Raw genomic sequence first — 24,165 nt, 5'->3', positions numbered from 1 at the left:
TAATGCCTGTGAAGTGTGGTGTGCCTCAAGGATCAGTTTTAGCCCCTTACTGTTCTCGATATACATGCTGCCCTGAGAACATTATTAGAAAGCACAGGGTTAATTTCCACTGTTATGCAGATGACACACAGCTATACATTTCATCTAAGCCTGATGAGTTATCAGAAATGTCTAAATTAACAGAGTGTGTTAAAGACATAAAACAAAAATTTTCTTCTATTAAACTCTAATAAAACAGAGGTGCTTCTTATCGGACCAAATTCATGTTTACAGCAAATTTCTGAGCTCAAACTACAATTAGATGGATGTGATATAAGCGTTACTCCGACAGTTAAAGACTTGGGTGTGATATTGGACAGCAACCTGTCCTTCGAACACCATATCACTCATGTTACAAAATCTGCCTACTATCATCTTAGAAATATTGCTAAACTCAGACACATGCTCTCTCTCTCAGATGCAGAAAAGCTAGTTCATGCGTTCATGACATCTAGACTGGATTACTGTAATGCGCTGCTCGCTGGTTGTCCAGCATCTTCAATAAACAAGCTTCAGTTAGTGCAGAACGCAGCCGCTCGAGTTCTTACCAGGACAAGGAAATATGATCATATAACCCCAGTTTTATCCTCCTGCACTGGCTGCCTGTTAATTTCAGAATTGATTATAAAGTACTGTTACTGACCTACAAGGCTCTAAATGGTTTAGCGCCCATTTATCTGACCAGCCTTCTGTCTCGCTACACAACCCGCCACGCTCTTTAAGATCTCAAAACTCAGGGCTCCTGGTAGTTCCTCGTATAGCAAAGTCTACTAAAGGTGGTCGAGCGTTTTCACATTTGGCACCCAAACTCTGGAATAACCTTCCTGCAAATGTTAGGGGATCAGACACACTCTCTCAGTTTAAGTCTAGGCTAAAGACATATCTTTTTAGCAAAGCATACTCATAAAGATTCACATAAACCTATGCTACAGTACATTGTGATTCCCAATAGTATGAATGGCCGCTACGCTAATTATCCTTTTGTCTCCACCTCGGGATGCACATCCCGAGGCATCTAAATGCCGAGCCTCTCCAGTGGACCCAGTGAGAGATGACCTTCCTGCGATGACGTCGAGGAAAACTTAACCTTCCGTCTGGACTAATTCTATCTTCAATTTTCTTGTATTGTAATTCAACCTGCTGTGTAGTGATTTGCTTTTGTCTGTGGAATGATTTGCTTTTGTTGTGTAATGATTTGCTTTTGTGAAGCTGCTTTGGAACAATAGCCATTGTAAAAAGCGCTATACAAATAAACTTGAATTTAATTGAATTGAATCAAAAGCATCAAGTAACATGGCCATGAACGGATACATGCTCTTCTATGTGAAGAGGTAAATGTTAGCATAGTACTAGTGCTAAAATAATGCTCAGAGCTCAGTTTGTGTGTAGAATGACTGTTGTTTTGTGCCTATAGCTCAGCTGCAGCCTTATAGAGGATGCAGTTATGCAGTTTTATAGAGAAAGGAACAACTTCCAAAGTCAAAAATTGGACTAGAGAAGATGCTTCCGTGGTTTCTCCAGTCTCCAAGAACTCATCCGCCTTCCACGATTCCTACTGGAATCTGGAACCTTTTTAAAATAGCGAGACACTTTATAAAGGAGGACAAGTGACATTTCAAAAGTTTCCCAACACGGGAATCTTCTTGCATAACAATAATAGTCCAAAAGAATGGATCGGTTTCATTCAAAGTCAAGCCAAAAGCTAAATGTGGCTATAAAGGTTATGAGCACTGTGTCCACTGCAAGTGGATGTTTTTGTGGAGTTGTGGAGACATATGAAGAGATGCTCATCTAAACCAATCAACACCATGGCAGGAAGTCAGTTCTTGACCTTGCAGCACTGGTAACATCTGCAGGCTCTAGAACTGAAGATGGCATGCTTAAAATGTTTCATATGCACGACATTAAGGTTTCAGATGTTGTTCACAATGACTTTTGCCTGTTTCCAGTCTCTTCATAGCAAACATGATGCATCAAAGCATGAGTATATACAGCAAATAACCTGCCTAACCTATTCTTATACTTTATGAAGGTCATTGAGACGGTAAAGGAGACAGCATGATTTAACTAAAATAAGAACTTGCTTTGAAAAGCTGTTAAAAGTAAATTACATTTCGTCGTCATGTTCTCAAGGCTGGAGATGAGAACCTCATTAAATCGTCATCAGCATCCCAGCAACGTTATCAAACAAAATGGTCTATTAGTAGTATATTTCACACTGTGCTCTGAGTACCCATGAGTGATTTGAAGTAGAAGACATCCAAAAACTTCACAAGCATCTTGACAAATGTGCAGAATTGGCAACTGCAAGGAAGTGAAGTAGGAGGCAACAGTGCAGAACGTTTTCACTCGAAGGAGAACCAAATTGTTGAGAAACCTCACAGGAGCACCCGATAACTGAAAGGATATGTGGCCTGTACATTAATTATTTTAAATTGATGTATAATAACGATTGCTGAATAAGACACAATATGTCATGTCTCTAAAGGTAACTCTAAACCTAATAGAATAAATTAAACTTGAATTACCATGTGACATTATTTTGCTTTTGACACAGTTGACCACCAGATCCTCCTGTGCACCCTCATAAAGATGGGCATCTCAGGAACAATGCACGCCTGTGGTTAAAGTCGCACCTCTCAGGTTCTTTCAGGTGTCTTTGATGATTCAGGTTTCTAATACCCCCAGCATGAACCGGGTGCTAGTTCAGAGCCGGTGCTTTTGCTTGATTGAAATTAGTTCGACTGGCGAGCTTCAAAGATGCGTTTTCCACTGGCTAGAGAGCACCGGTGCCAAATACTCACACGTCTGGCACCAGTGTATCCAGAACAACCCTAAACTCCGGTAACTTTTTTATGCAGAGAAAAATAACAGCTTTTTTTCAAAAATTCGGCACTGGAGCACCATTTTGGAAGTATTCGTAGAATGCAAACTACACAACAAAAATCCAGGGTTAAATTAACTCCCACAGAGTTGATTTCAACACTTTTCTGAGTTTATATAGCTCCACACTCTCTGGTGTTAAATTAACACTTTTAAAATAACACTAAAGAGAAACACTCTCAAGTAAAAAAAAAAAAAGCAACCTTTCAGATGAAATTGCATGAAGTCAAACCACCCTTCAATGCAATCCAGCTTCATGTACTTCTGCTGTTTGTTCTACTTTATCTGGACCAACGTTTTACCTGGAACATGCAAAAGACTTTGACATTGTAAATAGGTGTAAATGAAAAAGGACTGTATGGATGGATGGAGGCACAACATCGTTTACGCAGTAATATCACAATGTACAGACGTACTTTATCTACAGTGCCGATTATTTATTTTAAGAAAAATAAAATATTTAATCGACAATGGAAAAAAGTACTGTGCAATGTACTGTCATGTCTACAACGTGCCTATTGCATATAAAAGTCTTAAAGACTACATAAACGCATCAGGTGAATGTTTTAAATGCGCTCTATTCTATATTTTATCACTTTAAGTTTGTAAAACTAATGTTTTTGGGCGGCGATTTGAACTGCGTGGGCAGAGTCTAATTACATCTTTACAGAGTTGTTTTAACACTGATAATCAACTCTGTGAAATAACTCCAACACCAAACGCCATTTTACTCTAAATGTGTTAAAATTACTCTTTCTGTGTTGAAATTAACTTAAGATGTTTAACACCGAAATTTCAACTCTCAATTTTTGCTGTGTACATACACTCTTCTGTGTCATCTGCAATTCTAGGAAACGTGTATTTATACTTTAATTTGAATGAAACCAGTGTATCTGTATTTTGTGGCTGTCACGGGATCAAGGACAGTTTTGGTGCACTTTTAGTTCTAGCCTGATGCGGAGCAGTTCTGCCAGGATTTTCTTCACCAGTGAAGAAAATGACTTGTTACAGTTCACTTGGAGGACCACGTGAGCAATGCAGTGATGCATGGAGGTATGGATAAATGTATTTGTAGGTAGAATGATGAGGTAAATGCTTCTTAGTGGACATTTTTCTCTGTACAGGACCTTCATATATCACTTGCAACTCGTACTGGACCTGTGAAGACTGGTGGCAATGTGTTTGTACTGGACCACAAACATGGAGCCCATTGACAATTTGTGACATAAAACCAGAAATAAACTAAAGATGGACGTCACCCTGGAAATGAACATAACAGAGTTCTTAAAGAACTTTACAGAAGTTCTATATTCTGAAAGAGGGAAAAACAAGTGGACATGACAAGCAGATGGGAAATGTAGCATGGAATAAAACGTAGGTTGAATTCAGATTTTCTGTCATTGAAATGACTTGGAAAAAATGTCCCAATCAATCTGAATTCACCCATACTTTTGTTGCATAACGGGTCATTGATCCGCATGAGATCTTGATGAGCCTCCTCTGTCAGATGAAGCGTCCTCATTTAAGCTAAGCAAAGAAGCAAGGTAGGCGTCCATATTCTTCGCCCACATCTGATGTCAAGCTGACCGTCCGGCATTCATTACTGTAACAATCTCTGAGAAAAACAAACATTTGACAAGGCTGTTTAAAGAATACATTCAATTAATTTGTTTGTATGCATTCAAATGATTAGACATGCTAAAAGGGAGAACCTGAAAGAAAAGAAAATACACTCCTGAGCGATATCTCACAAGTAATCCTAATTCGCATTGGTGGATGCGAAAACGTCGCCTCAGAAATTACAGAACAGGAACTGATTGATGAAATTGAGTTTTTGCTCCGTCTTGACTTTTGGGACGAGGTTTGCTGCGTAAACTTGGTGCTCATATTACATTTGACAATAATTCTCTGCAACTCATGTTTCCTGCCGTGTATTCTCTCACTGTCAATGCAGGATGTGCTCCTTTGGAACTGACTGCTGTTAACCCTCGTCTATAGGCGCGCGTAAGGATGAAGCAGGCCTTTTTAACGGCTGCCCATACAAGGCTACTCTGCTCAAATGCACACCAGTTTATTGTAAACAATACCCTCTCTCAAGGAAAAAGAAGATGGAATTCGGCCTGTTATTGAACAGTTACTGGCTCAAGGCATTCTGATCCGCACTCATTCACCCTGCAATACGCCAGTTAATCCAATTAAAAAGGCTAATGGTTCTTGGCGATTAACACAGGATTTAAGAAAAATTAATGAATTGATTAAGCCATTAGCTCCTATTGTACCTGATGTGCATACAATACTTAATTCTATTCCTCACTCAAATGCTTATTTTACAGTTGTTGATCTCTGCTCTGCATTTTTGTCTGTTCCTGTAGATCCTGAAATGCAGCCACTGTTTGCATTCACCTTTGACCACACCTAATATACATTCCAGCGACTTCCCATGGGTCTGACCGATCGCCTTCCTGGTTCTCTCTGGTAGTGCACTAGACGCTCAAGGATGCACAACTACCTCCATGCACCTGTTTGCTGCAGTATGTGGATGACCTGCTAGTTACCGGAGCCTCTGAGGACTCATGTGCTACTGCCTCCACCATTGTGTGCAATATTCTAGCAGAGGCCGGTTTAAGGCATCCAAAGACAAAATACAGTGGGTTCAAAGGAGGGTCAATTATCTTGGACATGAACTGTCGCAAGGCACAATAAAACTGTCTGAAGAGAGCATCAAGGCCATTGCTATATACAAACATCCTTCTACGAAGAAGCAAATGCAAAGCTTCTTGGGCCTAGTGAACTATTGCAGAGCCTGGGTGCCAAATTGTTCCATGTATGACAAAATCCTGAGAGTGGCCACTGTTAGCTGTAACAGGCTAACCCTACACAAGCTGATTTGACTCATTGGGCAGCAAATGAGGTGAAACCGGACCACACCTAGATATTTTGAGAGGTATTTTGCATCTGCTGTCGTCATGCTATGTAGACATTATCATGGCATTTCACACGTTTCAAAAGAAAGAGTAATTCAAAATTTGAATCGATCGTATTGCATAGAAAATGTCAGCAAAAATACCCTGTTATTACTAGATGCTTGTTTGGTATGTGCTAAAACAAACATACACAAAGCCAGCAAACATGATTCTCTTCCACAACCGGAATTGCCGCTTCAAACATTTGCAAATAGACTCGGATGACTCCGTGTGGGAATCACAAATATCTACTTGTGATAGTGGATCGTTTTTCAAAATGGCCAGAGGCTTTCCCGTGTGGAAAAGAAAATGCACAGACAGTAGTAAAAGTTTTGGCTAAAGAAATTATACCGCGTTTAGTTATACCATCAGCTATTGAGAGTGACAATGGCACACCATTTGCCTCTAAAGTCACACAGTTATTGGCTAAAGAGCTTAATATCGATTGGCACTTCCACATTCTCTACAATCCACATTCGGCGTCAAATGTGGAACGGATGAATCAGACTATTAAAAATCATGTTATGAAGGCTTGTATGGATAATGGTCGAAACTGGGTTGATGTATTGCCTGCTGTTTTAGCAGAAATACGAATGTCCCCTCAGCAACAACAAAACTGTCTACATTTGAAATAATCATAGGCCGACCTTTCCAACCCCCTTGGGTTAAAGGCCGTACTGGTACTTTTTCCAGAGGAGACATGGAGGTGATCATCGCAGATTACGTGGATTCCCTAGTGAAAACGTTAAATGGCATAAACGGTGACGTTTCTCTCTCTCTCCTCTTCCTGCAGAAGGACCAACTCACTCTTTTGCTCATGGCCAACAGGTGTTAATAAGGTGTCTGAAACCTCTGAAGCTGGGTAAACCAAGGTACCTTGGACCTGAGACTGTCATTGCTGTAAGGCTCCCCTTTTTCTGAAGAACGGAATTCAGAGACCCGGTCGAAGGGTTAATGCGCGTTCGGTCGTTTCCTTGCGTCTCTTTAAAAATCACTCATATTTATTAATCTTTTGCTTTTTGCAATTTTAATTCTAACCCTTTACACAATTTTATCTGACTCCAATCTTTCATGATTTAGATATATTTATTTAAATGTAACTGCTGATCCCTCTAGTTGTAATTAAATTTGCATCATTAATTAACTATAATACTTCCTAGTTTCGACTCATTGTTCGTTAGGAGTCTGGGTCGCTTAGAGAACTTGTTTGGCCAGAACAGACTCACGATACATCTAGGCTAGGCCAGGCTACCCCGTAGATCACTTACCTTAATGCAGCCATTTCCTCAATAGACTCAAAAGAGTAATTTTTTTATGCGTCCCCTAAGTAATAGCATGCTAAGCCAGTTTGGTGGCCAGAAGTCTAGATCTCAAAAACGTGGTATAATTCATAAACATTTGCACAACTGATCAGCAGTACAAAAATAACACAAAACAAAATGAAACAAACTTAAAAGGTCAGTATACCTGGTCTCAGACCAGACAAAGAGATCTCAAATGTAGTTGTAAAAACCTTTTGGTGTTTAGGTTCCCATGCTCCAGTGTCACACCTGGCTGGGACACATTCAGAGACCCAAAAGGAGGACACAGCTCCTTCTCAACAGAACACAGTTCTACCAAGTTCTTAATCTTCTCCATAATATAAGTGATTACTGTGAAATTGAGAACAATTTACCAATCGCACTGAGACCTTTCAAATGAGACCGAACATGAAAGTGAAGAACAATAGGTTCACAAGACACATGACATATAATGCCTTATTCCTAATGAACTTTAAGCCAAGTCTATTGGGCAGAAGGAGGGGAAGCAGGAAGAGCAGAGCTGAAGAGGGTGTCATAAAACTGAATGAGTTTGCTCTACACTTTTGATACTTGACAAGAAGAAGTGTTTTCTGTGTCCAAAAGTATTTTGTATATGTTCATAATTTCCTTATCTTATATAAGTGCAGATCTTTTGGCATGGATACAACATATGTCATCTTTTGTTTCATTGGCTAGAGGTAAAACCCCCTCTGAAAATGCCTATATAAATCATTGTATCCTGGAATAAACTTTGGAGTAAGAAAATATACGTCTGTGTGTCTTCTTGCTCCCCAGCTGTAACACCCTATGAGATCGAGAATTCGTCTAGAGGTATTCTCACGGAACAGCGGGACCTTAAACAATGTTAATTGTTTAACACCATGTCAGATGATCCACGTTATCCTCATGAAGGAAAGTTAGAAACGGGACTTTTATAAAGTGAATTTTACATAAAAAGCTATTTTTTCTGGATAAAAATCTATGTAAAGAAATATATAAATAAATAATAATATAAATAAAAAATGTTAAGTCCTTCAAAAATTATACACATGTGAAGAAAGAACATTAATGAATGTAATATTATTACCTTTTTTTAGTATTTTAAACTGTAATAATTATTTTGATCAAATAAATGGTGAACAAAAATATTCCAAAAATTAAAAATACTTAATTATTCTAAACATTTACCACCCAGTTTATATATTTGGTTATTTACAATTTTCAGCTTCTTAAATGTTGCATGTTTTGCTTTTGTTGCAAACAACAAAATATTAATGTGTTTAATACTAAAGATGTTTAAGTTGTTTTTAGCTCGCAAATGTATTTCCTTGTCAATTTAAAAGGAATTGTATATAAATATATATCAAGTACAGTGTGTCTCATATTTGCATTATTTTTTTTCATTGTTAATGTGTTGAAAGATGCTTTTTTTCATGCCTTCTGTTGAGAGAAGTTCCACTCTATGCTTAAAACTGCCATTATTACAGTCTCCATAAAATAATATACCTTTTATTATACCTTTATTATTATAGTATACCTTTTATGAAAAAATGTTTCTAGCATGGGATTAAGTTAATAAATGAAGGTTATGGCAACATTATGTCATATTTAACATGATTTTATTTGATATCATATAAATATTTTCCCCCTCAGGGACCCCCTCCATCATCAGGCTCCTAGAATCGTCTTGACCTTCCTCCACTGGACTGAGGTGAAGACTTCTGTCCAAATCCTAAAAGTAGACTTACATAGATAATAAAAGTTCAAAAAACAATTACAAATAATGTGCATTTAGGTTTTAAAACTTTGAAAGACTTAGTATAAATTAAATATTCAGATTAATCTTTTTCGACGCTGACTCAGAAAACCGAAGAAGTCAAAAGCTGAACAGCTGATTGTCCAAGTGTATGAATTATTTGAAATTGACGAATAACAATGATTGGTAAATAATGAAACAATACCGTTTTACTATGTCACGTCTCAAAGGGTAAGAGAAAACACCTGTTCCTCCATGTCCTCTCACTTTCCACGACTTTTTCGATTAAATGTGAATCCTTACTTAGTGACATTTTATCACCACAATTCTGGATGGATTTGCCTTAGAATCGTGGTGTGAGCGATACCGGAGTGAAACCAGTGCTGCAGCATGGGCCCCAGTGCAGTTGCACCATCTGTAGTTACACCACTGGACTCGACACCAGGTCTGGCGGACACACCGGCTCAGGAATCATCTCTGCGTTAAAAGACTCACCTCTTTGTTCAGGTCAGAGCCTACACGACCAGGTGCACCATCACTGACTCACAACATCAGTGTCTGGTTTATACACGACCACCAAAGTACACCCTTTAGTCTTTTGTCTGATGCATGAATAATGAACTTAATCAAAATTATTATTCAATGTGTGTGTGTGTGTGTGTGTATATATATGTTTACAGTAATGTTCTGCTTTATGTGCCCCTCTCTATAGTCCTTCCCTTGGTGATTGGGATTATTATTGCTGCTACATTAGCTGTTCTCATTACTGCTCTTATTCTCTGGGTGATTCGTAAAAAGAGCCGGTGAGTTTTTAGGATTTCTCCCATTTTGTAGCAACAGACAATAAAGTCCAAAGCGCGTGATTATAAGATAAATGTTTTGAGAGAAGTCCTAAGTAAAGAGAAACCTGTGAGTTAACAAAACAACTCAAAACAGGTGTTTTATCTGTTTGCTTAATGTGGCGGTTGGTAAATATCAGAGTAGTGAAATTACAGAAAGACATAACCTAAAATCTTATTTTAAGGAAGTAAGTGTTTCAAGAATGACTAGGAGTCTACACAAAGTTCTGAAAAGAGACATTTAAGGTGTAATCGGCGGTGGTATTTCACCCCATTAATAAAGACGAGGCCATGGAATGCTGTTTGGCAAGAATGCGTTTTAAAATTGTGTATCATCTACATTTGTATCAATGTATCATCTTAAATACATTACAGTAAGCAATCTCTTTACGTTTTATTTTACAGTAAATAACTACGGTCTACGGTTGAGGCAAGTTGATAGCAGTCACATTTGAATGCAACCTTAAAATATCCAGATGAGTGGTGTGTGATTCAGCGTCACTAATGTTAACAGTTGTCACGTTCGCGCTTTCGCGGGACAAAGCACACAAGGCTTTGAATGAACTTAAATGGGTTTAATCTCAAAATAGCAAAACAAAGATACAAACGGTAGGCAGGTAGAACAGGCTGGCAGGACAAACACAGGTATGGACATCGGGTATGGACCTTGGCGATCGGACAAACGGAACTGAAAACACCGGACTTAAATACACAGGGTAAATGACAGAGACACAGCTGCAGACCATAATACAATTAACACAGAGGGAAGGCAGGGCACAGGAGCACATGGCATGAGACGAAAACAAACAAAGAGTGTCCAAAGATGTGACATTACCCTCCCCTCCCGGAAGGTGCGTCCTCGCACCTAAAGAGGAACAACAAAAACAAAACGATTGGGAACTGGGGTTACAGGATCTTGGGAGGAGGTTCCGATGGAGGACGTCCCCCAGCCGGGGTCAGACAGACAGGAGTCCAGGGAGGAACAGACAGAGGAGGAGCCAGGAGGAGACAGGAGGAGTCTGGAGCAGGAGGAGATCCAGAGCCCAGCTATGGTGGTCCACGGTGGAGCCGACGGAGGAGGAGCCATGGGGAGGAGCAGCCATCGACTCCATGGGGCCGACCGACGGCGGCGGAGCAGGTGGTGGAGGAGACTGAGGCGGAGATGGAGAGCCGAAGAGCCAGGGTGACGTCGAGGCGCTGGAGGTCCAAGGCGACGCCGCAGGCTACGGCGACTGACACGGAGATGGGGGACGGGAAGGATGCGGCGGAGCCAGGCGACTGAGGACTGAGGTGAAGCTGGAGGAAGGAGGAGCCTGACAGAGCCGGTGGGATGGAGGGACGAGGTGAAGCCGGAGAGAGAATCCCGAGCGACGGATGGTCGGCGACAGACAAGGCGGAGGCGGAGGGACGATGGAGCCTGGTGGAGCTGGTGGACTGACGGACCACGGTGTAGAGGAGGGAGCTAGGAGCCCAGGGGGAGCCGACGGGTCTCACGAGCCGAGGAGGAGTCCGGGACTCGAAGGCGGGACGGTGAGGCGAGGGATCCTCTAACCTCGACAGCGCTGGAGACCGGCAGACCCGTGGCGAGCTCCAGATGGTGAGCTGAGGATGAGCGCAGGGGCTGCTGGGCACTGGAGGGAGCGCACAGGGCGCGGGCACTGGAGGGAGCGCACGGCGCGGGCACTGGAGGAGCGCACAGGGGCGCGGGCACTGGAGGGAGCACACGGGGCGCGGGCACTGGAGGAGCGCCACGGGCGCGGGCACTGGAGGAAGCGCGCGGGGCGCACACAAAAAACATTCATTACATAAAACATACAACCATAATAAACATTTTTTTAGAAAGAAAAAACTAATTCAAGCTAAATTTGAAATGCAATGCAGAAATTGTTCCATTTTACGTTTTTTCCCTGTAAATTTTACTGGAGTTTACCATTAACTGTTTAAACTGTCTAAAGTTTTTACCGTAGCATTTAAATTTTTTTACTGTTAATGTAATGAGGAGTCAGAAGCGTTCGGATCCATTCGTGTGCTCTTTAATAAAATAGTCAAACAGGCAAGGTTCGGTAACAATGGCAAAAATAACACAGAGCAGGCAGAGTCGAAAACAGAGTCAGGCAATGGTCAAGGCAGGCAGACAGAATCAGAGACGAGGTACAGGCAATAGGTCAATGGGTAGGCAGCAAACAATCGGAGAAGCGAAAAAAAACAGAGCAAGGTCAAACACAGGGCGACGACAACGATAGAACAAGCGCTCAGAATTACCAGCCGGGGCAAGGATAAGACTTACGCAATGAGTACAAGCAGGTAGCAGTCTAATGAGGTACACCTGGGCAGGTAATCAAGGCTGAGAAATGGCATGATGGGAAATGGAGTTCTGAGGGCTAATATTCTGGGAGGGTTCCCTCCGGTGGCCGTCAGAGAGAGCCACAGAGGAGGCGGTTCATGACAGTTAAAATCACTGTCATTTTTACAGTGTGGGTACAAGACAAATCATGAACACAAACTAGAATTTTGAAATGTAGCAAAGTATGTGACAAAGTCTTTTCATAATGTTTTTCAAACCGCATAAAAACTAAATAAGAGTAAAAAAAGTATCTGTCCTGCCTGTTGCTACTGAAACAAGTGTCCCAAAGTGCAGTGAGCCAGGGTCCTCACCAATGCTTGAATTTGTGCACACGATATAGAAACCAGAAATGAGTCATCTCTGTTTTGTTCTGTGCGTAGTCGCTAATATTCCGTTTCATAAGGCTATATTATTTTTCAGATAACAAAGGGACGAATGACTCTGTGGTAAGTAACAAAGCTCTTTAAACAACAAAAAAATACTTTAGACTTTAGACCAGGTTTGAGTTGATCTATAGCAGTCTATTTTCAGCTGCTCTCTGTATAAGAATACAATAATAAAATATTTTTTGCCGAATCGTATCTTGCAACATTGACTCTGTGAGTCAATTTCAGCAAAATTCAAGCTAAAAGGTTTGGGGTGAGTAAAATGGATGCCGTCATTCACCTCATAACCTAAACATAACTTAAATCTGTTTAATTATATCCTGAATTGAGCATTTACAGCATGCACTGGGCTGAAACTTATTTCTTTCCCATCTGCTCATTTAGGTTCATGATACTGTTGATGACGATAAAGTGACTTATTCTTCGATCAGATGAGCAACAACTGGACCAAAAAAAAAAAATGTAAAAGTTAACGTAAAATGTAAAAGTTAAAACGCTTAAATTTCCAGTGAGTGTCATTGTAAATAATGTTTTTTTGTCTTTTTATTAATTCAGCACCTATGCTTTCATGCTTAGATTCCTATTAATTCATCTTTTTAAATTGTATTTTTTTTTTAAATGATACTGCAGATGAATTATCTATTATTTGTGGTAATTAAGAAAACGGGTGTTCAAAAATTTCCTTTACCATTCATATAATGTTCGTTCTCTCAAGTAGCTGCTTTCTCTATTGCTATTCATTGGTCAAAAATAAATATATGTCATCAGAAGTAGAGTAAGTGGCCTTCATTTACACTGGAAAATATTTTCCATGATTACGAATGTATTTGCAAATTCATGGAAATACTGTCAATAAATAGATATCAGCAGGGGTTAAGATAAAAAATCATCAGTGTAACATTCAGCCAGCAGAGGGAGCCCTCTCCCGATTACTGACTCGAGCCGCTCCCTCTATCACCGCTTACTGTTTGGTGCTATTTTTAACCGTAGAGCACCATGTGCTCTCGCAGCATTATTGCCAGCCTGTCTGCCTTACGAGCGTTTACAATGTGCTACTGACTATCATTGTGTATGACCATTGCTTGCTTTATCGACTCACGGCTTCACGGATCTTCCTTATTTGTTCACGGTAACCGATCTCTATTGAACTTTGTTATTGACCTTTGCCTTCCTTCAACTTTGCCCACGGATATCCTTTAGTGTATGTTTGCCTTCCGGACTGATATTACTGTTGCCAACCCTTGCTTGTCTTTGACCATTCTCATCTGTGTGTGTGTTTCTAATAAACATCTGCAAATGGAATCGCAGTCGGTTTCCGCCTCCTCCTTACAGAATACTTCGCCAGACCAGACTCCAGCGGATGTAACACACATGCAACGATTGATGGCATACCAGGAGGAGCTATTGAAAGGTTACCAGTCCCAATTGAATCAACTGCAGTTGGTGAACGAACACCTCACCCAGTACATTCGAATCTACCACCTACTACGTCTTCTATGGTAAACCTTGCCTTACACGAAAAGTTTGACGGTTCTGCTGAACGATGCAAAGGTTTCATTCGCCAGGTCAGGCTGTATTTGGAGTTTCAACATGGTAGATTCAACAATGAAGAAACCAAGTGTGCATTTATCTTGACGCTACTGACTGGAAGAGCGATTGACTGGGCGACTGCAGTTTGGGATACAGATCCCCACATCAAGACATCTGCTAATTATTTTTTACAGATGCTACGAGAGGTGTTTGAATATCCTGCAGGGGGCAAGGATATCTCAACACAGCTGATGGATCTGTCCCAGGGTAAACGCACTGCTGCTGATCATGCTATTGAGTTCCGGACGCTCGCTGCTCAAAGTGGCTGGAATGATATCGCACTCAAGGCGACTTTCAAGCGGAGAATTACAGACGGAATTGGCGTGTAAAGGTGAGGACTTATCCTTTTCTGATCTCGTCAACTTAACTATCCGTATTGACAATCTTAAGCGCCAGGCACCACAACGTAAGGCGCCGTTTAAGATCACGAGCCAGGAAAAGGATCAAGTATGACACAAGTTAATGGGGAGACCGGAACCCATGCAAGTAGACTCCCAACGTGTGTCTATTGAAGAATCGAGCACCGCGTCGTCTTCAACTATGCTTTTACTGTGGAGAAGGAAAACATTATCAGGCTGACTGTTCTCACAGACCCACTACCGCCAACCGGGTAAATATGGATCATTTTACATGCTCAGCAACAAGGCTCTCATGTTACCTATCATGCTTAGAATAAACAATGTAAATGTTATGTTGACAGCAATGGTTGACTCGGGCGCAGCCTTGAACATCATCAGTCGTGAGGTAATCGAAAAGTATCACATTCCTTCTCAACCCTGTGAATCTGTTTTAAGGATTAAGACCATTAATGACGATGACATAGGAAGGGGCGTTTCTCATAGAACCAGGACTCTTACTCTCCAGGTTGGCATGTTCCACAAGGAAGCCATTACGCTCTATATTGTTGATTCATCCAAGTATGAAGTAATCCTCGGATTCCCCTGGCTCTCTGTACACGACCCAACTATATCCTGGGGTAGAGGTGAGTTAACGCAATGGTCTCACACTTGTATTAACAGATGCTTCGCTGTATCACCAAAGAACTGCCTCACCACCAGTATAGAGAGTCCAGATGATCAAAGGAGAGTCAAGATACCAGTATGCTACAGTCAACTTTCAGAAGTGTTTAGCAAATCAAGGGCAACAGAATTACCACCTCACCGACCATGGGACTGTGCGATTGACCTCCTACCTAACGCCATGCCACCCAAAAGCAAGGTATACCCGTTGTCACTCACTGAAAGCCAGGCTATGGAGGAATATATTAATGAGGCTCTTAGCTTTGGGTTCATTAGACCTTCCACTTCACCTGCAGCAGCTGGATTCTTCTTTGTGGGTAAGAAGGATGGAGGCCTGCACCCATGCATCGATTATCGAGGCCTAAATAACGTCACAGTCAAGTTCCGATATCCCTACCTTTAGTTCCATCAGCTCTAGAACAACTCACGTGAGGCAAAGGTGTATGCTAAGTTAGACCTCCGTAGTGCCTATAACCTGATAAGGATCAAGGAGGGAGACGAGTGGAAGACTGCTTTCATGGCGACTAGAGGGCACTATGAGTATCTCGTTATGCCGTATGGGCTAGCTAATGCTCCAGCTGTATTCCAGTCTTTTATCAACGAGATCTTCAAGGACATCCTGAACACATACGTGGTGGCTTATACTGATGACATCCTCATCTACTCAAAGAATGAAGCCGATCACATTGGACATGTCAAAGAGGTTCTTTCCAGGTTACTAAAACACCAGTTGTTTGTCAAGGAGGAGAAATGTGAGTTTCATGTGTCTCAAACTTCGTTTCTAGGTTACCAAATCAGTCACCAGGGAGTGAGGATGGACAAGGACAAGGTTAAGGCAGTTACGGACTGGCATCAACCCACTACTGTCAAGGAGCTACAACGGTTTCTAGGGTTTGCAAATTTCTACAGGCGCTTTATCCGAAACTATAGTACTGTTGCTGCACCACTAACCTCTCTTAAAGGGAAAGCCGTCCAAGCTGAGATGGAATGAGGGAGCAATTAAGGCATTTTCCAACCTCAAGGAACGCTTCACCACAGCCCCAATTCTCAAACATCCTGATCCTGAACTACCGTTTATCATAGAAGTGGATGCATCGGACTGCGGGAGTTGGAGCTGTTCTCTCACAGCGTCACGGTCAACCAGGGAAACTTTACCCTTGTGCTTTCTTTTCCAGAAAACTAACAGCAGCAGAGAGAAATTATGATGTGGAAACAAGGAGCTGTTATCCATGAAAGCGGCCATTGAGGAGTGGAGACACTGGCTAGAAGGAGCAGTGCACCCGTTCCAAGTCATCACGGATCACAAAAACCTTGAATACATCAAAGGAGCTAAAGGCTGAACCCCAGACAGGCAAGATGGGCACTGTTCTTTATGCATTTTTAATTCACTGTCACCCATCGTCCAGGTTCCAAGAACAGTAAGGCTGGCGCACTGTCCCGAAGATATGACGCACCACTGAAGGAGGGAGTCCCGGATAATATTCTGCCACCCACGGTAATCCTGGCACCAGTGTCCTGGGATATCATGGAGGAGCAGCAGAGGGAATTGCAGCACGAACCAGCACCCCTCAATGTCCCACCATTATGTACCATCTACGATATGCCAACGCATCCTACAATGGGTGCATACTTCACTGAGTTCAGGTCATCCAGGCATCAACAGGACATTACAGTTGGCGCAGAACGCTTTTTGGTGGCCGTCAATATCCCGGGATGTGACGAACTATGTCAAGGCCTGCCAGGTATGTGCACAATGCAAGACCCCAGAGAAATTACCTGCCGGTTTACTAAAGCCAAGTATGGAGGGCTTTCTGTAAACACCTCGACATTAATGTGAGCCTTACCTCAGGTTACCACCCACAGGCTAATGGACAGGTCGAGAGACTTAATCAGGAGATCGGGAGGTACCTTCAACCTATTGCCACAGAGAACAACACAGGTGGTCAGAGTTTTTACCATGGGCTGAGTATGCTCAGAATTCACTAGTCAAGCTAGCTACAGGTATGACCCCATTCCAGTGTGTCCTCGGGTATCAGCCGCCCATGTTCCGTGGTCAGGAGAACCATCCAATGTCCCAGCCGTTGATGATTGGATTCGTAGGAGTGAGAGGGTGTGGGATAGTGCTCATGTACGACTTCAAAGAGCGATCAGGTATCAGGAGATTCAAGGTAACCGCCAAAGACGCCCACATCCCCATATCAACCTGGACAAAGGGTCTGGCTCTCGACGAGGACATCAAGATGCGGCTGCCCAGTAAGAAGCTAAGCCCAAGGTATGTTGGACCATTCAAGATAATAAAACAAGTGAATGATGTCACATACCAACTTGAACTACCTACTAATTATCGTATATCTCCATCCTTTCACGTATCCCTCCTCAAACCGGTCCACCGGGAGCTGACCCTGGCCTGAAGCCCCAGAACCACCGCCGCCACTTGAGATTGACGGAACCCCGCATATCAAGTGAGTGAGACTGGGGGGTCGGCTCCAGTACTTGGTGGACTGGGAGGGTTATGGACCAGAGGAGAGATCCTGGGTAGCCGCTCAGGACATTTTGGACCCATCCCTTATAGAGGAGTTCCACAGAGCCAGACCCGATCGTCCAGCACCTCGCCTGAGGGAAGACCACGTAACCCTGGCGAGATCCATCCCAGGATCAACCATGGCCACGAGAACAACCACGAAACCAATCACGAGATACTGCCCAGGACCAACCACGACCACGTGGGCGCCCACGAAATCAATCACAAGATTCTGCCCAGGACCAACCACGCCCACGAGGCGCCCACAAGGACGTCCACGAAAAGCTCAGGAGTCGCTCCTGTGTGTGGGGGTTCTGTAACATCCAGCCAGCAGAGGGAGCCCTCTCCTGATTACTGACTCGAGCCGCTCCTCTATCACCACTTCCTGTTTGGTGCTATTTAGCTCTCGCGAAGTATTGCCAGCCTGTCTGCCTTACGAGCGTTTACCCATTGTGCTACTGACTATCATTGTGTATGACCATTGCTTGCTTTATCGACTCACGGCTTCACGGATCTTCCTTATTTGTTACGATAACCGATCTCTATTGAACTTTGTTATTGACCTTTGCCTTCCTTCGACTTTGCCCACGGATATCCCTTTGTGTATGTTTGCCTTCGGACTGAAATTACTGTTGCCAACCCTTGCTTGTCTTTGACCATTCTCATCTGTGTGTGTGTTTCTAATAAACATCTGCAAATGGAATCGCAGTCGGCTTCCGCCTTCCACTCGGTAGCAGCCAATCAGTATCTACTAACGTGGGCGCAACCAATCACCTAACAATTACTTCAAAAATGGCGGCGATTTTTCTAGAGATAAGTTTGGAAATTAGTGATCAAAGTAATTGTGGCGTCGTAAGTTTGATTTTAGTTGTTATCGATAGTGTAACTTTGCCTACTTTAGTTCAATGGTTCAATTATAGAAGTTACACACGCAACACTATCCATAATCGTTTTGTGTGTTGAACTTTTCAGAAGACTGTCCGATATCCGTTAACCTACTGTAACAATTGACCAAACAGTTTCGATTCTGAACTACTTCTTTCTATACATTCTCCTTCTTTCCCTTATTTCTGTCTTCACCTTGTGTGTACCTGGATATCGGTTATTACAAGAAAATGAAGCATTACATTTCCAAAAAGTGAATTTGTTCAGAACATGCAAAACCATATCCACGCGTAAATGCTATTCAACTTCTGAAATGGTATCATTTAGGTATCAAATTGGAGAATAGAGTGTCAGTAATGTATAACAGCGAGATTAAACGCTCGATTCTCAGGCATTTTCAGATCCCGAACACTTTCAGACGAAGCATGCCATATATTTTGAGGATAATGCCACAGGTGAACATTGTACAAACCACACATGCATTTCACATGTTTAATCTTTATCTCTTGTCTTTCTAGAAAAACTTGCACTGATGTAACTTAAAATGCATTACTTCCATTGTTTGGTCTTAAAACGCTCACAGGTGATGTTTTTCGCCAAGACACTATTCTAGAAACTGTAACTGTTAATGTCAAAGACCTAGTCCTGGTTTAATCTAATCCATAGGATGAACTACCTGTTTTAAGGAGGCTGGGCCATGATGTTTGGAAATTGCAGTCATTTTTGTCAAATGTCAATTGTACGTATCGTCGTAAAGTCAAATGTACGAAATACGTAACCCAGCGAAATGACTTTAAATAAAGTTCATTGAGACGCTCTCTCTTTTGTCTTCTAGGCAGGTCTTTGTGTGTGTAGCTTTTATAATAAATATACAACATAAGTGCATCTCATAAATAAACCTTTTTAAACAAAAATATGAATTATATAAAATCAAATTAAAAACTAATTTAAATATGCATTGAAAACTATTCTACATTTATATAATTATCTGTCTTGCCGCCGCCTTCCATTTCCGTTTTTTTAGCGACAGTCGACATCTGGTTTTAGTGTCAGCCACTTCCTGCTGACGGCTGCCGATTTTTTTTTCGAAACTGGCAGTAATTTGTAAATGGTCTGCAGCAACTATACAGCAAAAATCACTTAAAGAGGAACTTCATCAGAATGTGTGAGATTTTCAGTCTAAACTGTGTTCAGAGCTGGTCGCAGTGCGGTGAAACCTACATAGTTCTCACGTGCTGTATTCACACGCTAACACACCTCAACAACAACGAGAACAACACACCAAAAAATACAGCCATTAGTAACGGGAAGAGAAAAAAGTTTTAGTTACACAACAATTGAGGCAATGATTCAAGCTCATTCTTTGAAATGTAGATGTTGATGTAGATGTGTCTACTGTGATAGCACACGTACGTCTGCAAGATGTCTGTTAAAGATCTCTTGATCTGGAAAGCATCTGCTGGCTACAAACATCTAGCAGACGTCAGTTGTGCATGCATTCGAAAGCATAACATCTCAAAGACATCTAATCGACGTCTATTAGACATCTAAAAGGAGACGCTCAATAGACGTATTGCAGATGAGCAAACTACCTAAATAATACGTCTTGCTGATGTCACATAGACGTCTCCTAGATGTACGTACGCTATCTAAAGGCAGCATTTGGCTGACTGAAAACCTCGCAATGAAGCAAACAAATAGCTCTTCAAAGTCTCAATTCTACAATTAAATTCAAACTACAATAAGTGTTAACCGCCTCAGATTAACTGATGAGCAGAAAAGTAATTCATCGGTATAGTGTGGGCGATCTTAAATAGGATCTTAAAGTCTGGAGGAGGAGCTGGCGACGTTTAAAGGAAGAGATGCAATTATTTGGACAGTAAGAGAAAATGGCTGATAAGAGTCAGATGTGTCTGCTGGGACTCGTTCTCTCTGCACTTCTCACAGGTGAAGAAATCTCTTTATTATCTTTACCATAAAAGATGCACGATTTGAACAACGGTCTATTTAAACAATTTAGTTTGATTTCTGAAGCTTAACTCGGCACAATGAAATTTTGATGAAATTCAAGTGATGTAAATACCGTTTTATTATTTATTGCTTGTTTAGAATTGTACATTTGAAACTCTCTAAAGTCTCCTAAACTATGAAGTATACCAGAAAGCAGATTATATGACATGCAAAAAAAAAACAGTTTAGTACTTCTTAAGATGAACTTAAGATCATCTAAGTGTACTCAACTCTGCACCATGAACATGAACTAAAATGCACTTTTAACATACTTTGTTTTTAAAAACGTAATTAGTTACCACTTGAGTGCACTATTGTATGAAAGACAGTTTCAAGTGTGCTACAAATACATCAGTGCATCTGTTCTGTAATATAATGTGGTCCCAGTAAATTTTATATATATTTATAGATATATATATGGTTTCTCACTCGATCTGCATTCATAAGGATTTTTGAAAATAAAAATCATCATAAATTACTCATCTTTGCAAGCACAGGGTGTTTTTTTTCATTTAATCAATTTTTTGTTAACCCTGATTTCTTCGTTTCTTTCTGCAACTACCCTGAACTGAAAACATGAGACAAAAAGATTGTATTTACAGATTATTCATCAAGAAAATGTCTGAAATCTATCCAGCTATCTATCTATCACATAGCAACCTCCCAGAATACCCTAGCAAGCACCCTGAGTACCCTAGAAACACATGGCAACACCTAGCAACCACCCCTGGTCTATCACATAGCGACTATTTATCCGTCTATTGTTTATTCTACTTTCAAACTTCTTCACATCAACACATTCAAACTACAAGCATTTTAAACCACTGCTTTCTCAAGACAACTTTTGCGAATGTTTATTCAAGCTTTAATAATTATTATCATCATTTAGGTACCGGTGGAGCGCGTGATACTCATGTGTTCTGCAGTTCTGGTGAAAATGTCAGTCTGCCCTGTAATAATGCTCTTTTGGCTGTACATCAACTGCATGGATGTATAGCAAACAATGAGGGACAGTTGAACTGATTTATGGAGGAAAAAGAAGAAAGACATAGAGAGATCTGAGAGACTGAGTCTGGGCTCTGACTGCTCTCTGAACATCACTAAAGTCACGAAAGAAGATCATGGATCTTACATCTGCCGGCAATTTGTGACTGGAAAACAAGGAAAGAATGAACAACAAGGAAATGATTCACGCGTTTATCTGCATTTTCTTCATGGTGAGTGTTTCTTTAAGTTGTATGATTAAATCCTTTCTTTACGTTTAATCTCACACGTTCAGTGTCAATGATTTCTGTTTTATTTTGTCTTTCAGTCACTTCATCCTCCTCTCAGATCAGTCCAGGCAGCTCTGTGACTCTCTCCTGTCAGTTGTATTGTGATCTAATCTCTTGTGATTCTTTGGTCCGTGATGAAGTTCAGCTGATCTGGGTGAATCAGTTTGGTGTGAATCTACAGACAGACTCCAGATATCAGATCTCATTCTCCTCAGAACACTGTAACATCTCTCTGACTACAAAACTCCAGAATGAAGATCTCAACAGAGAGTGGAGATGTGAGGTTACTCAGAGAAATCAACCGAAGACCTCGGTCACGTATACTGTCAAGTATTCAGGTAAAAAGAAAACCAAACCCAATGGATTTCACAAACACAACATGAGGATTAATAATGTAGTTAATTGAGGACTAACTAAAGAGATACATGCTGCAGCTTTTTACTCTTAAAAATTAGGCATAAACAACTTAATGTTGTACAGAAATAACTCTCATCCCGTGATAATTCAACGCAAACTATATTTCATGTGAGTTTATCAAGGATGATAAAATGAATGTTTAACAGTGTGTCGATGATAAACGTTCATCTTCTTGCAGCTGCAGTCGATTCAACAAAACCGCTCCCAGTCAAGAATAAACCAAGACAAACTACACGACCAGGTGCACCATCACTGACTCACAACATCAGTGTCTGGTTTATACAGTCACGACCATAGTACACCCTTTACCAGGGATGTCAAACTCTTTACAAGTCCATCCTTTAGGTCATCTTTTATTTAACAACAAAAACTAAATGTTATTATGCTTGGTGTAAAGTCTTCTATTTGTCTTCATAAAAACATCTTGGAAATATAACTTCAAATTCCTTTGGATGGATATATATAAAAAAAATAAACTTAAATATCCCAAAAGATTTTGCTCTCCTTAAAAATACCTCCTGTCAGTTATACAAGTTAGAAATATGAACGACATGCTACAAAACCTGAAATGTACATAAAATGTGTGCTTTTCAGCAATACCAATTCAAATCATTCCGTTTTCTTTGCTCTTATGACTCTGATCTGATTATATGCTCTGACCGCAGCTACCTGGCATCTTTTTTTGCAACAAGTTTGAAGACGTGTTGTGGAGATTCTGAGGCATTGATGTGAGGGATTCTGGTGCTGTTTTGAATCACTGAACTCACACAGATATGTGCTCCCAAAGCGTGCACAAGGTCCGCATGAAGACGGAGCTGAGGCATTGATGTAGGGATGGAGTGAATGAACAGTGTCGTACTTTTGCCTTCAGTGTCCCATTACACTGCAGCTCAATCAGTTCCATCTGAATCTGCGCAGGTGCAGTTTCAACATCGACGGCAAATGGTTGCGAAGCAACTCAAAACTCTTTTTGTGCTTCAAAGTCACTAAAACGCTGTGCGAACTCAGCGCGTAGTGTGCTCGGTTCGTTTTGGGGAACACATTTGTGCTGACTTGGTTCAACATTACTTGCTCTGAATCCAGGTCTTTCAGGTTATCCTTGTGTTTTGTCTCAAAGTGCCATCTTATATTGAATTAGCTCCACAAATGAGACACACGGGTTTACCGTCCCATCGGGTTATTAAAGGCTCTGTTTTCAGAATCAACTTTTCTCTTCGACATCGTGAGGGGTATCTTGGCTAACGGCTATCTTCGTAATATCTTGTAATAGCTAGACTTAATTGACGCGAGAAGTAAGCGGCAAGGCAGCTGAAGCGTTGCATTATGGGATCTGTAGTTCTGTGCAGTATTGCGTTAACAGCGCTTCATATCGATGGGCCATGAATAACGATAATGTAAAATGATCTTGCGGGCCAGATATGATTGCAAGGCGGGCGGATGTGGCCATGGGCGTGAGTTTGACACATGTGCTTTAGTCGTTTCAAAATGATTACACAATAAAGCTTTTTACAGAATATAATATAAATCATTCACTTTTTCCTCAAGATTGTACTCCAGATTGTGTTGATTATAAACGTTCATCTTCTGCAGCTGCAGTCGATTCAACAAAACCGATTCCAGTCAGCAGCTCGAGAGAAGAAACCAAGACAAACTAAACCAGCAGCTCAAGGTACGTGATCCCTGACACTTACTCAGCATCTCAAGTCTCTTTTTTTAAAAATAATCTTCATGACTATGGTTTTGCATCTCAATGTACAACATACCAGTGGATCCACTGAGATGGCTTCAGCTATGCATGGCTTGTTCACATCTCAGCACGTTTGAACTGATCTAATGTGATCCACAGATGCAGCTGATAAGCGGCGTGTAAGGCGTATATCGTTATTCAGAGGTACGAAATGGCTTTGCTTGCACCCGAAACCATCACTGAATTTTTCA

At 41.2% G+C, this 24,165-nt stretch overlaps 1 pseudogene; it reads left to right on the top strand.

Moving 5' to 3' along the window:
• The first annotated feature begins 20,415 nt into the window (after window positions 1-20,415).
• Window positions 20,416-23,882, top strand: LOC122342261 (annotated as a pseudogene).
• Window positions 23,883-24,165: the final 283 nt, after the last annotated feature.

Source organism: Puntigrus tetrazona, chromosome 4 (assembly GCF_018831695.1).
Source record: "Puntigrus tetrazona isolate hp1 chromosome 4, ASM1883169v1, whole genome shotgun sequence".
In the NCBI taxonomy this organism is placed as follows: Eukaryota; Metazoa; Chordata; class Actinopteri; order Cypriniformes; family Cyprinidae; genus Puntigrus; species Puntigrus tetrazona.
This window is presented reverse-complemented; position numbering and strand designations above follow the sequence as displayed.